Source organism: Podarcis pityusensis (genome assembly GCF_964106645.2).
Source record: "Podarcis pityusensis genome assembly, chromosome: 8".
Taxonomy (NCBI): domain Eukaryota; kingdom Metazoa; phylum Chordata; class Lepidosauria; order Squamata; family Lacertidae; genus Podarcis; species Podarcis pityusensis.
The window spans coordinates 43,493,734-43,505,941 of record NC_138033.1 but is presented as its reverse complement, the minus strand read 5'-3'; positions in this window follow the sequence as shown (position 1 = coordinate 43,505,941).

The following is a 12,208-nucleotide window of genomic DNA, read 5'->3' as shown; positions in this document are numbered from 1 at the left end:
TGATGTGACAAATATAGAACAAGGCAGTCAGAAAATACGCCTGGATTTAATACCAGAGCCTTCTGTACAGTCCTGTGGGAAATATTTTTTTAAAGTTCTTAATCAATGCAGGCACATTCACATCTGCTTCTAGATTCTGGCTGTGTAGAACTTGCTAGCAACAATACCTTTCCTACTTTGAGCACTGAGCATGTGAATGTGCTGAGCCAGTGCGTCAGATCTTGCACAGCTTTAGACTTCAACTTCACCGTTAGGATTCTCACTTTCGCCTAAGTCAAAGTAGCCCATTGAAACATCTAGAAATTGTCACTCTGGCATACTTTGGTTTCCCACTACAGAAACAAGATGATATTTACAGTATAAACACTCATACCCTGAGGAAGCTCCCTATACCAACTCAAAGATATTTTTTTTCATTGTTGCAGCAGAATCATATATGGATGGGTGCTCACTAATTTTGGGTAGACCAATCAATCCCTTTCAGATCTTTCACTTTCTCATTTTTCAAATCTTAATTTTGGTTTGCCACATTTCCATTGCAATCTGATTTTTTGGTAATTTTTCAAGAATTCGTGAACAATATAATACACATTTCTCCTGGTCTCCACATTTTTGTGTGCAGTGTTGCTCAATATACACATGTAGGCAGACAATTTCCCCTAACACTTATGTGTGCTGTTTTCACTGATATTCACTTTTAATGCACACACATTTTTGGAGACATTTGTGACTGAAGAACTGTATCACAACACTTGGAGGATTGAGAATTTTGAAGCATAGCTGCATTTTTCTTTACATATTGCTTTGGGAAGTGTGAATTTGGTAAGCTGGCATTAAAACTGAATCAATTTCCTCCCTCATTCAGAGTTATAGCCACCTTAAATTCTCTTTTTTCCAGGCTGGAGATAGTCTGACACTCTTTGGTCATGCAGCCTGAAACTTTAGGAAATAATGCCAAATCACATATGTCTTCTGCAAGACCTTCAGGCCCAGCAGGAAGAGATGCAGCTCTTCTCTCTCCAGAGAAGCTGGACCACTGAGCTCTCTTCAATTATAGCTATGTCTTGCTGCCTCCTTGCCACTTCCTTCAGAGCTGACTGACCTCAGGAGCCTGACTGCATGATGACACAAATCTGGCTGGGCCAGTTGCTTGGAGGGTGATCTCAGGAGCATGCTCAGAGCCTAATCTGGGGAAACTCATGCCAAAAATTGATCTAGGGGAGCATGGCCAGTTTGGTTGCACCGAGCATGGAGCTTCTGGGGGCGTGTAGAACTGGCTTCCATTAGGGTGACAATGAAACAATTCATTCAAATGACACAATCATTCAGATGTGGCCTGTGGATTTCTGCACATGCCCAAATAACTGTGACATTGCTTTCTTTAATGAAAGTAAATGTCACCATCTAGTTACATTTGCAACCGAGGAGTTTGCCATGTTCGGCCTCCCCCTTCCATAATTTAGGAACAAGTACAACTTGGTGATAAAGTTTTAAATAAGAACACTTACCTTGACAGAAAACAGGAGAAAGAAACAAAGACACTGCCCCTTGTGTGCTGTATAATGAGTCACTATTCTCATTTTTCACCTGAAATCAATCGTTACGGTGCTGCAGCAAACACTGCCTCATCTATACATATATATCATTTTTCCAAAGGATGCTCTAGAGAGGACATAGATCAATATGAATTCATTTTTCCTGGTAATGGAAAATATTTCAAATGTTCAGCTATCAGAAACCATTGAGAACTTCAGGCGATGACATGCTTATGCTTCACCCCCAAAGTCTAGGACATATATAAACCTCCTGGATTCTGTGCATACCTGAATTACATTGCTAAGAAGTTAGATGGTTCACAATATCATATATATGCCAGCAGTCCCTACAGCAGAATCTCTGTCTTTTGGTGTCTCTCTCTGGTTAATTGTTGTCCCCCCTTTTGCCCTAATTTTTGTCCCTTAAAAAAAATTAAGAGTCCTGCTGGATCTGCCCATCTATTTGATCCAACATTATGTTTCTCAGACTGCCCAATTAGATGTCTGTCAAAAATCCACAAGCAGCGCATGAGTGCATTGGCCCTCTCTCACTGTTGTTCCCTAGCAACTGGCATTCACATGTATGGGGCTGCTGATCCTGGAGGTAGTACTTAAGATCCCTGCTGGATCAGAACAAATGCCTATCTAGTCCAGCATCCTGTTCACTTTGGTGGCCAATCAGTGGCCTGTTGGAAATCTACAGGCATTGCATGAGTTCAATTGCCCTCTACTGCTCTTCTTTCCTCAATGACTGGTCTTCTGCTGTCGCCTCTGGTTCTAGAAATTGTATACTGTCATCATAACTGATAGCATTCGGCAGCCTTATCCCACATGAATCCTAATCTAATTTTAAGGCCATGTGAGTTATTGGCTATCACTACAACTTATGGAAGGGGATTCCATAGTTTAACTATGCACCATGTGAAGCAGTATTTGATTTTATCTGTCCCAAATCTCCCACTGTGCAGCTTAATTGAATGACCTTGGATTCTAGTACTATGAGAGAGGGGGAAAAACTTATATCTGCCCACTGTCTTCAAGAGATGCATAACTTTATGAGCTTCCATCATAGTGCCCTTATCAGCACCTTATCAGAGCATCTGCTCAGCATGCAAAAGGTCCCAGGTTCAGGCCCTGGCATCTCCAGGGAAGGCTGGGAGAGACTTTGGTCTGAAGGTCTGATGAGCAGCTGCCTGTCGGTGCAGAGATAATACTGAGCAAGATAGACCATTGGCTTCTATTTGCCTTCTTTCTAAAGCAAAAGTACTAGCCATTGTAACATGTCCTCAAAGGCGAGTTTATCCAACCTTTGCTGCCCTTTTTCCAGCTCTGTGCAATATACCTTTCCAGGTGAAGCAACTGGAAGCATGCACAATGTTCCAAGTGTGATTACATCATAGATTTTGATAAAGGCCTTATGATATTGGCAGTTTTATTTTCAACTCTTTCCCTAATCATCCATAACATGGAATTCACCTGTTGGATGCCTTATTAAAATTTCCCTCATGTGAGTTATTATATTGTCAATCTTCAGAGTTCAGTTCCCGCCCTTTATCTGTAAAAGTGAAATTTGACTATGTGGGTGGATGCATCTAGTACACACGCATGTTAATTAGGGATGGGTGAATCAGTCAATTTCTGTCTCTCTCATTTTCTCATTTTTGCAAGCTTAAGTTTAGTTTTCCACATCTGTTTGCAATTAAAAAATATATATTCTGGTGAAAATGTATCAGTATTTTAGTGTGAATTTCTACTAAGGGGTGTGTGTGTGAGAGAGAGAGAGAGAGAGAGAGAGAGACAGAGGGATGCATAGAAAATAAATGCACCACATTTAATGTTATTATACACCAATTTTGCTCCAAGGAGGTCAATGGGACATGCATTCTTTATTCTATTTATATTCCACCCTTCCTCCAATTAACTTGATTTAGTGTACACGATTCCCCCTGTTTTACCCTCACAAGAAACCTTTGAGGTAGGTTAGGTTGAGGGTGGGAGAGAAAGATGGAGATAAAGAGAAAGAGAGATTGCCAAAGGTCATACAATGTGTCTAATCAGTTGAGTGGAAATATTAAACTGCTTTCATAGGATGCTACCTTATACTGAATCAGGACATCATTCCATCTAGCTCAAAATTGTCTGCCACAGGGGTAGCCAATATGGTGTCACCAGATGATGTTGGACAACTACCCCAAACATCCAAAACCATTGGCCATTATGGCTGTGTCTAATGGGAGTTGCCTGAGTCCAGCAGCATATGGAGAACACGAAGCAGTCTTCCTGTGGTTTACACTGACTGGCAATGATTCTTCAGGGTTTCAGGCAGGAATCTTTTCCACTTCTACTTGGAGATGCCAGAGACTGAATCTGAGACCTTCTGCATGCAAAACATGTCTTCTATGCAAAGTCCCTTCTGAGTCCTATTCCAACACTCTAAACATTGTACCACACTGGCTCTACTGGACAATGCATAATAGTGTAGAGTGTGAGGCATGGTAACCGATTCTTGGCATGAACAGTGAAGTGTCACAAGCAAACAATTGTTTTCATCTTCAAAATGTGGATCAAGTTTGTACTGTGGTTGAAAGGTTTCAGGGACGTTACAGGCCTTAGTGTGAATGTGATCTGATTCACAGTCATGTACCCATTCGGGGTGGTGTTTTTTTCTTGTGGTATCCTTATGTGAACTCAGTTCATTTAAATCCATGGCTCATAAAATGCAAATAAGCTCAGCCCACTCTTGCATTTTGCAAAAGTTACTTAATTGACTTTGATTCTCCAGGCCACCGTTGCAAGAACTCCTTGCATAATGGATTTAACTATTTGCAGTTCTGCTACTGTTAATCATTCCCCACCATCACCAAGTATCCATTTGCATGCCCTCAAGATATTGCAATTAGTTTGTCATGTGGTATCATTGTTCTTGTCTTCCTACCCACTGGGCAGCTTGTGTTCCTGACCATCCCATCCATTTTAAAATCACACCTGCAAGCAGTGTCTTTTTTTTAGAAAAAAGATGCTGTTCCTCACCATGAAGTATTCTTCTCGGTTACCTGGTTGCGGCTGCTGCTGGATGGGCCATACTGTGGGCAGGGCTCAGGGTGGGGCAATTGCTGGGCTCACTGCTGATGGAGGGTATGGCCTTCTGCCTCTGTGGCATCCACAAGACCTGTGGCATCCGCCACAAATCCAACCCGCCAGGGAACCAATGAGCATCTTGCACAGGCCTTGGAGCTGGCTGAGTGGTGGCAGCAGGTGAAGTGGCAGCCTGGCAGCTTCCTGCAGCTGTGCTACCACAGGACAAGGACAAGGAGGAAGTGCTGCCGCCAAGACTGGCAGTGCCGTGGGGTCCACCACTGTTGGCATGAGAAAAAAGGTGCACCCTCCTCACATACTTGCTTTAGAAGTCAAGATTTTTTTGGGGGGGGGGGAGTGAGTACCAGTGAGTACAACCAGAAAAAGCACTTCCTGCAAGCAATAAAATACTAAAGAGCATAAGAAAACAGACGTGGCTTAGTCCGTCCGTCCCCCCCCCCCCCAATACTTAATGGAAGTAAACAAAGAAAAAGCTGTAAGGGTGGAAAATACTAACCTGACTTAAATCAGTACCACTGATTTAAATGGGGCCTACTGCTGAAGAGAGATGTTAGGAATGGATTTCAGTCTAACATCAATGGTATTATTTTTATTACCAGCAGTAAATAGAAAACAGTGGCACTGCTGTGGCAATGATATTTTATACTGCATGGCAAATTGTTTGTGTGGCCATGTGTGTCTCTGTGCATATGACTTTTACCACAAAAAGCTGCCCAATTAGTATAATTAAGCACTACTACCTCCCCCTCTCCCACACACCATCATGGTGGTAGACAGGTTTAGATTATTAATGTTAATGGCTACTGTAATCATCTCAATTAAACAGAATTCAAGTGAAGACCCAATGTAGCAGCACAACAGTCCACACATTGAAATGGGTTGTACAAGTATAATGGCCTGGTTCAATAAGCTGCTGCTTCTTGCGTTATATTTTAACGAGTGAAGAAATTTGTACAACTAAATATTGTGAACACTAACATGAAACCAGCTGGACTCAGGCTGTGAGAAAGAGAACAAGCTTGATTCTTGCTAAAACCAATAATCGAATGCAAGCTTGATTATTGCCAAAATGATCGTGTTCCCTAGTAATGAGAATTTAAGGATACTGGTGACAGTGTTGCCACTGGCTCAGACAGCACCTTAACATGTTGCCCTATAACTTTCCAGATAGTTTCAATATAGCTGAGATGAATAAATGGAAAAAAGGAGGTGAGAGAGAAATTGAGTGGGTGGTTGATCTGCAACCACATTAATATATTCTAAAGTTTCCTGTTAATCTCAAAGAAAAAGGGCATAGTTATTTATCAACCAACATTTGTTTCCCTTCTATTTCTCTCCTAAGTTCCTTTCCATGTCAACACTCAGCTACCACAAAACCTGCCTGGCATCTGCCTATATCAGGAGAAAATTGAAGAGTGTGCCTTTGGGGGTGAAGTCAAGCCATGAGAAAGTTAAAGTGCATTCTGTGCCTGTAGAGACTGATTTGGGAGAGACATGTTTTGCTGCATCTGGGGCAAATGAAGGAGTCCGATGCTGGTGTTTTTATTCTTTCTGTGTTCTTCCCAGTGGTCATTTCTCCTCTGGTCACTGCTGTGGATGCACAACCTGACTAATTGTCTCTAAGCACTGCAGTTGTCTGCAAGGAATTCCTACATGGTGGGCTTCATATTGCCAGCCTTAATGTCAAGTTTTCAGACGTTGTAATGCAGAGTTGGTCTACCAATGGGCCTGTTGCCTGAAGCCAGCTCCCTGTAGAATATGTCCTTGACCACAAAACCTAATGGGAAGGATTATGAGAGCAGCTTTTGCAACTCCACTTTGGATGAAAATGATTGTAGAAGTGAAGCCACAGCCAGCAACACTGTCTTAAATACAAAACTGGAATAAGCTGTCAGGCTTCCCCAATGTGTCTGAGGTTGCTCCGTATCCTATATCAAATCTGCTCTGATGCACTCCTCTCATTTTCTCCATATAATGTATTTACTTGTTACCATTTACAGTCATACATCTTATGCCTGTATCCAGCGCCAGCCCAAAAGATTCTTCTGTGTGAGGCAAAGGATATGGCACCCTCAATCTGATGTACAGAAACTGACTAGACCAGAGCACTGTTGGGGCACTTGAGGGCGGCAGACTAGATTAGGGGGCTCAGAGCATGTTAGTTTAAGGGACTCAGGGAGAATGGTGTGGGAAACTGCTGCTATCTATCACCTGAAACAGCCACCTCACTCTAATATTAGACAGGGCAATCTGAGGACAGGGCAGGTCCTGCATGTCCCAGCCTCACTCTTCTCTTTTACAGCCCTTCTAAACACACACACAGACATGCACAGAAACACACACATCTACAAAGTCTTTCTCATCACAGCATGAGCTTTTCTTTGTTTTCTGCTATCAGTTCAATCATCCCATCCCAATCTTTTTTTGGTTACTCTTTTATCCTTCCTTGTCCTTTCCTGTCACTTTAGAACACAATTTGTCTTACTAAGATTGTATACCTTGTGTGCAAGGACAGTGTCATATCTATGTCTTTGGCTGATGCAAAAGAAATAAAGAAATAATGGTTGACTACTGCTGTAATAATTAATATTCACATTGTTGATGCAAACACAAACACTTACCTGAGAGAAATTTATGCAAGTTCAAAATTTCCTCAAATATTATTCCAGAGTGCTAAATTCACTATTTTCAGACAGAAGCCTTCTTAATCACTATTTGAACAGAATTTTACAGCCAGTTGTAACCTAGCAGTCAAGTCCTTCCCCCACAGCAAATCACAAATTTGTAATACAGTATGCAATTTCCAAATGTCTATTTCACACACCTGGACTTTTCTTCTCTATAACACAGCTTAAAAGATAAAGATATGTTTATGAAATGACAATTTATCTGATACAAATCACTGAAGTTGAAAATTGACTTGGACGTACCTCAGTTGGAATGTCACATGGCAGAGAAGGCTACTTATTAAATCCTGGACTGTATTAGCAACTTGAATGTCAATTTAAAATTTGCTTTTCAGAAAGAACACTTTGGTTGAAGCTGATTTTAGCTTCTTTTGGAAAATGTTGTATTAATGTTAGCTGCAGGAGAGCTTAGGAAGTGTTAGGAGTCCAGATTTCTGGCTTGATAACACAGTAAGCGTACGTAATTAAAAAGGAGGATTTATTGCAAAAAAAACCAAGCAGTTATCTCCGGATGGCTTTAGCAAGCCTCCGGCCCCCATCACTCAGCTGACCCTTCTGAGGAGTTCTTCCTGTGTTGAAAGAAGAGATTGAACCTTCAACCTTTACATTTCTTATTTTGCTTCCTGTCTAGCAGCCTTCCTATATTCCTGTACCTTGAACTTATTCGGTCAGCTGCAGCCCCTTCCTGTTCCGAAAAGCTGTTTCTGTGGCTTTCCACACCTGTTTGGGCTTCTGGGGAGTTTTGGCTGTGTTCCAGTCTGCTGTCCATTCCTCCCTTATCAGCCATCCATCCAAGGTCAGGGGGAGTCGATGCTGGCAGCTGTGGGCTCTCCTGTCCTGGCATGAAAGCCCAGCTGCCCTGTTCCTGACTGCATTCTGCAGCTGGCTGCGAGATTACACTTGGAGCTGGTGTGTTCATGACAGGAAGTGGTCTTCTACCAAGTCATACCCTGTTGGGATACAGCCAGGGAGACGGAGGCATCAGGCAGGCCTCCAAGTCACCTCCAAACGATCACCGGTCTCCCGTGGAACAGCATCAGTCAATTAGCGACACAAGCCTCAGAGACATTCCAAGGCCCGTGCACACCCTTTCAGCAGTCTCCACAATGGAAGATTCAGACAGGAGAACATATTTACAGCTTTATTCAATGTAGATCAGAACAAAGGAAAAACATGACTGCTTGCCTCCGTGTCCAGGAAAACAGCCAGAACAAAAGCTATATACAAAACGGAAGTTCCCAGCGAGAACAGTGCTGGGAGTAAACAGGCATGTGACACACAACAATCATGCCTGACTCTTTTAAGGTGGAACAGAACTATATCCTAAAGTACCCTTGCCACATCGTAGTGGCTCTTCAGGCTTTACATTCTCAGGCCTCCCTGGATATGCCAAGGATTGAACTTCGGTCCTTCTGCATGCAAAGCAGATGCTCTACCACTGAGGTATGGCCTGTCTCTCTTTTAAAAAAGGGCAAGGTCAGGGATTATGGAAGTTGTAAACCAGCAACATCTGGAGGGCTACAGGTTCTCTCTGCTTTAAGACATCAGAATGAGTGCTGTGTGCAATGGTGAGGCAAATTCTAAGACCAGTGGGAGACTTCAGGAGGGAAGTTTTCTTGTCCTCTGACTGCTGGGGAAATGGATTAAGACAGAGGTTGGCCATAGCTATGGAGAAAGGTCTTAGGTCAATGATAGAGCATTTATATGCACAAGGTCCCAGGTTCAATTCCTAACATCTTCAGGTAGGGCTCAAACAAAGAGAACCATACCTGAAATCCTAGAGAGCTGTTGCTCTGTCATGGAAGCTTTAATTGAAATTCCAGCATTGGACTAGATGACCCTTGGGGTGCCTCAAACTCTACAATTCTATAATTCTGTCAATCAGTGGAGGCAGTACTAAGTTAGGTGAACCAATGGTAGCATACTATGAAGATACCACAGAGCAATGGAGGGACTCTTTCTGTGGGTGGTTATTTTGGCTGCCAGCCATCTCCTGAGTAGTACGAATGAGTGGACAGTAAATTTATGCTGGCACAAATAAACATTCCAAACAGGTTAACTAATAGAGCCATGCCCTTTATTTCAATCCATAAATTGTGTCTCATCTCTTCATTCTGGATGTGGGGATAGGGCATCATACAGGGGCACAACAACTATACTTATTGTTCAGTAAGCAAGTTAGGTGAAGTGAGACCCTGATAGGGCCCTGAAAACAATTCATAATCACTATCCATTGCAAAAAGAGCCAGAAGCCTGAGGTGAGTGTTGGGGAGTCATTTTTAACACAGGGAGCAGCACTCAGATGCTGCAAAATGTGCTAAGAACATGCCTGAGAATAAAAAAATGAAACAAAACAATGTAATGGAGGTGTTATTGGAAAGCAATTGAAATTAACAAATGATATTGATAAGTGAATGGAAGTCATTAAACTAATGGGAAGGTATTTAATATAATTGAGATGTAATTGAAATCTTTTTAAAAAAAAAAAATCACATAAATTTCAGTGTAGAAATGGATACACCAACTGCTGATTCTGCACAAGGCTGATATTAAAAACCTGAGGTATCAAAAGAGAATATTTATCTAGGGAAAGACATTAATAACTACAAGCAAATGGTTATTATTACTATGGGATTGGTACAAGAAGTGTGGAATGTAGTAATATGAAAGTGGGGGAACACAGAAGATTAGAAAGAGATGATAAATGCACAAGTTATTTTAAAATATCTGAATCATAAGGAACAAATCTACTCAGTCCTATTTGGCATTGGGCTCAATATAATAAGGTGAGACCTGGGGTGGAAGGTTCCTACAAGGATCTGCCAATCCTGGTTCACTCAGTATCTCATTCTTCCCATCTTAATCCAAATACTCCATATTTTGCAGCCATTTGTGATTTATTTATTGTTAAGAAGAAACTCCTTATGAAAACTCTGCAGCATTTTAATGCAAATTTCTCCTAATGATGCTCCTAAGTGGAGGCAATTTTGCCACACTTTAACTTCCCCGAGAAAATAACTTGAATGGTCTCACCCAGATGAGGAGAGAGACTCGATGTCAGAATAGATCATAACCTGGGATTTTATACATGATTGAAATACCACTGCGTACAACAATTGCAACAAATTAGAATGGCATAAACATTTCCATCCCAACTGATGTTTATGAAATGCAACAGAGTAGCAACTGAGAAGGAGTTCGTGTCCGAGTACCATGTGCTTTGCCAATAAAAGTTGTTATTTCTATGCTTGTTCAATGTTGACTCGTGATCATTGTGTCTGGATAGCCACCCCCCCAAAAAATGTGTCAAACAAGAAGTAACCCTCATGCTTCCTCCGTTTTCATGATAACTGAAGGAGACAAAGGATGACTGTTCACAGGACTCTCAGTGCACAAATAATCCTCTGTATCATCTCACAAGCAAAATGATTTATCATAATTATGGCCTGACATTCACTGGTTTCATTACTCTTGAGAGCTATAAATTCTCATTTGAAAATGACCCTGTGGTTAGAAATGGCATAGCAGAACAGAAAGAGCTGTAATGATGTTAAAATCTGAATACCGAGACCACATAACACCAGCCTACATAGGCTCCCAGTACGTTTCCGAGCACAATTCAAAGTGTTGGTGCTGACCTTTAAAGCCCTAAACAGCCTCAGCCCAGTATACCTGAAGGAGCGTCTCCACCCCCAGCGTTCTCCTGGACACTGAGGTCCAGCGCCGAGGGCCTTCTGGCGGTTCCCTCACTGCGAGAAGCCAAGTTACAGGGAACCAGGCAGAGGGCCTTATCAGTAGTGGCACCCGCCCTGTGGAATGCCCTCCCACCAGATGTCAAAGAGAAGAACAACTACCAGACGTTTAGAAGATACCTAAAGGCAGCCCTGTTTAGGGAAGCTTTTAATGTTTAATAGACTATTGTATTTTAATATTTTGTTGGAAGCCACCCAGAGTGTTTGGGGAAACCCAGACAGATGGGCGGGGTATAAATAAATAAATAAATAAATAATTCTTATTATTATTATTATTCATAATTCACAATTCCCAGGCAAATAAATGTGCCCAGGTCCAGTGACTCCAGGGTGTTTCTGGAGGCTCTGGTGTATCTGTAGAGTTCTGGTTGAAGAAGAAATCTGATTATTTTGGATACTGAGTAATGTTTTGTCACCTTCATGCAGTGGCATGGTACCCACTGAGCCATCTGATTCATAGTAGGAGTAGGAGGCATTTGAGGATGAGGATTTTGTTGTTGTTGTTGTTGTTTAGTTATTTAGTCATGTCCGACTCAAGGACTTAGAAAAGGAGGGAGAGAAGAGACTATGCAGTAGAGCAGGCATAGGCAAACTTGGCCCTCCTGATGTTTTGAGACTACAATTCCCATCATCCCTGACCACTGGTCCTGTTAGCTAGGGATGATGGGAGTTGTAGTCCCAAAATATCTGGAGGGCTGAGTTTACCTATGTCTGCAGTAGATCCTGCTTGATGAAGATCCTATCCCAGATGTACCAGGACCTGTTGAAGCAGGAATTCCCGGGGCTGCCCTTCCCCAGTTAGGTTCTTGGTTGGTTCTTAGATTATTTATAAAAAACATTTATATACCACTGTATCATAAAAATACATCACAGTGGTTTACAACAATATAAAAACATTTAAAACATAAAAAGTTTAAAACAAGTTAAAAGCAAAAAGAAGGAGGTGATTAAGTTATTTGGAAGAGCCTAGGTTAGCTTCACCAGTCTAGACCTCTTAGTGCTCACACTCGTCAAACAGGCCTGCCCTTCTCCAGAGGTGAAAACTATCAGCACGAATCACAAGGGATTAAAAAACTGCAGACAGTGGCAGCTCTGCCTCTAAGCAAGCTACAAAGGGAAGCTTGCAGCCTCTCCCACC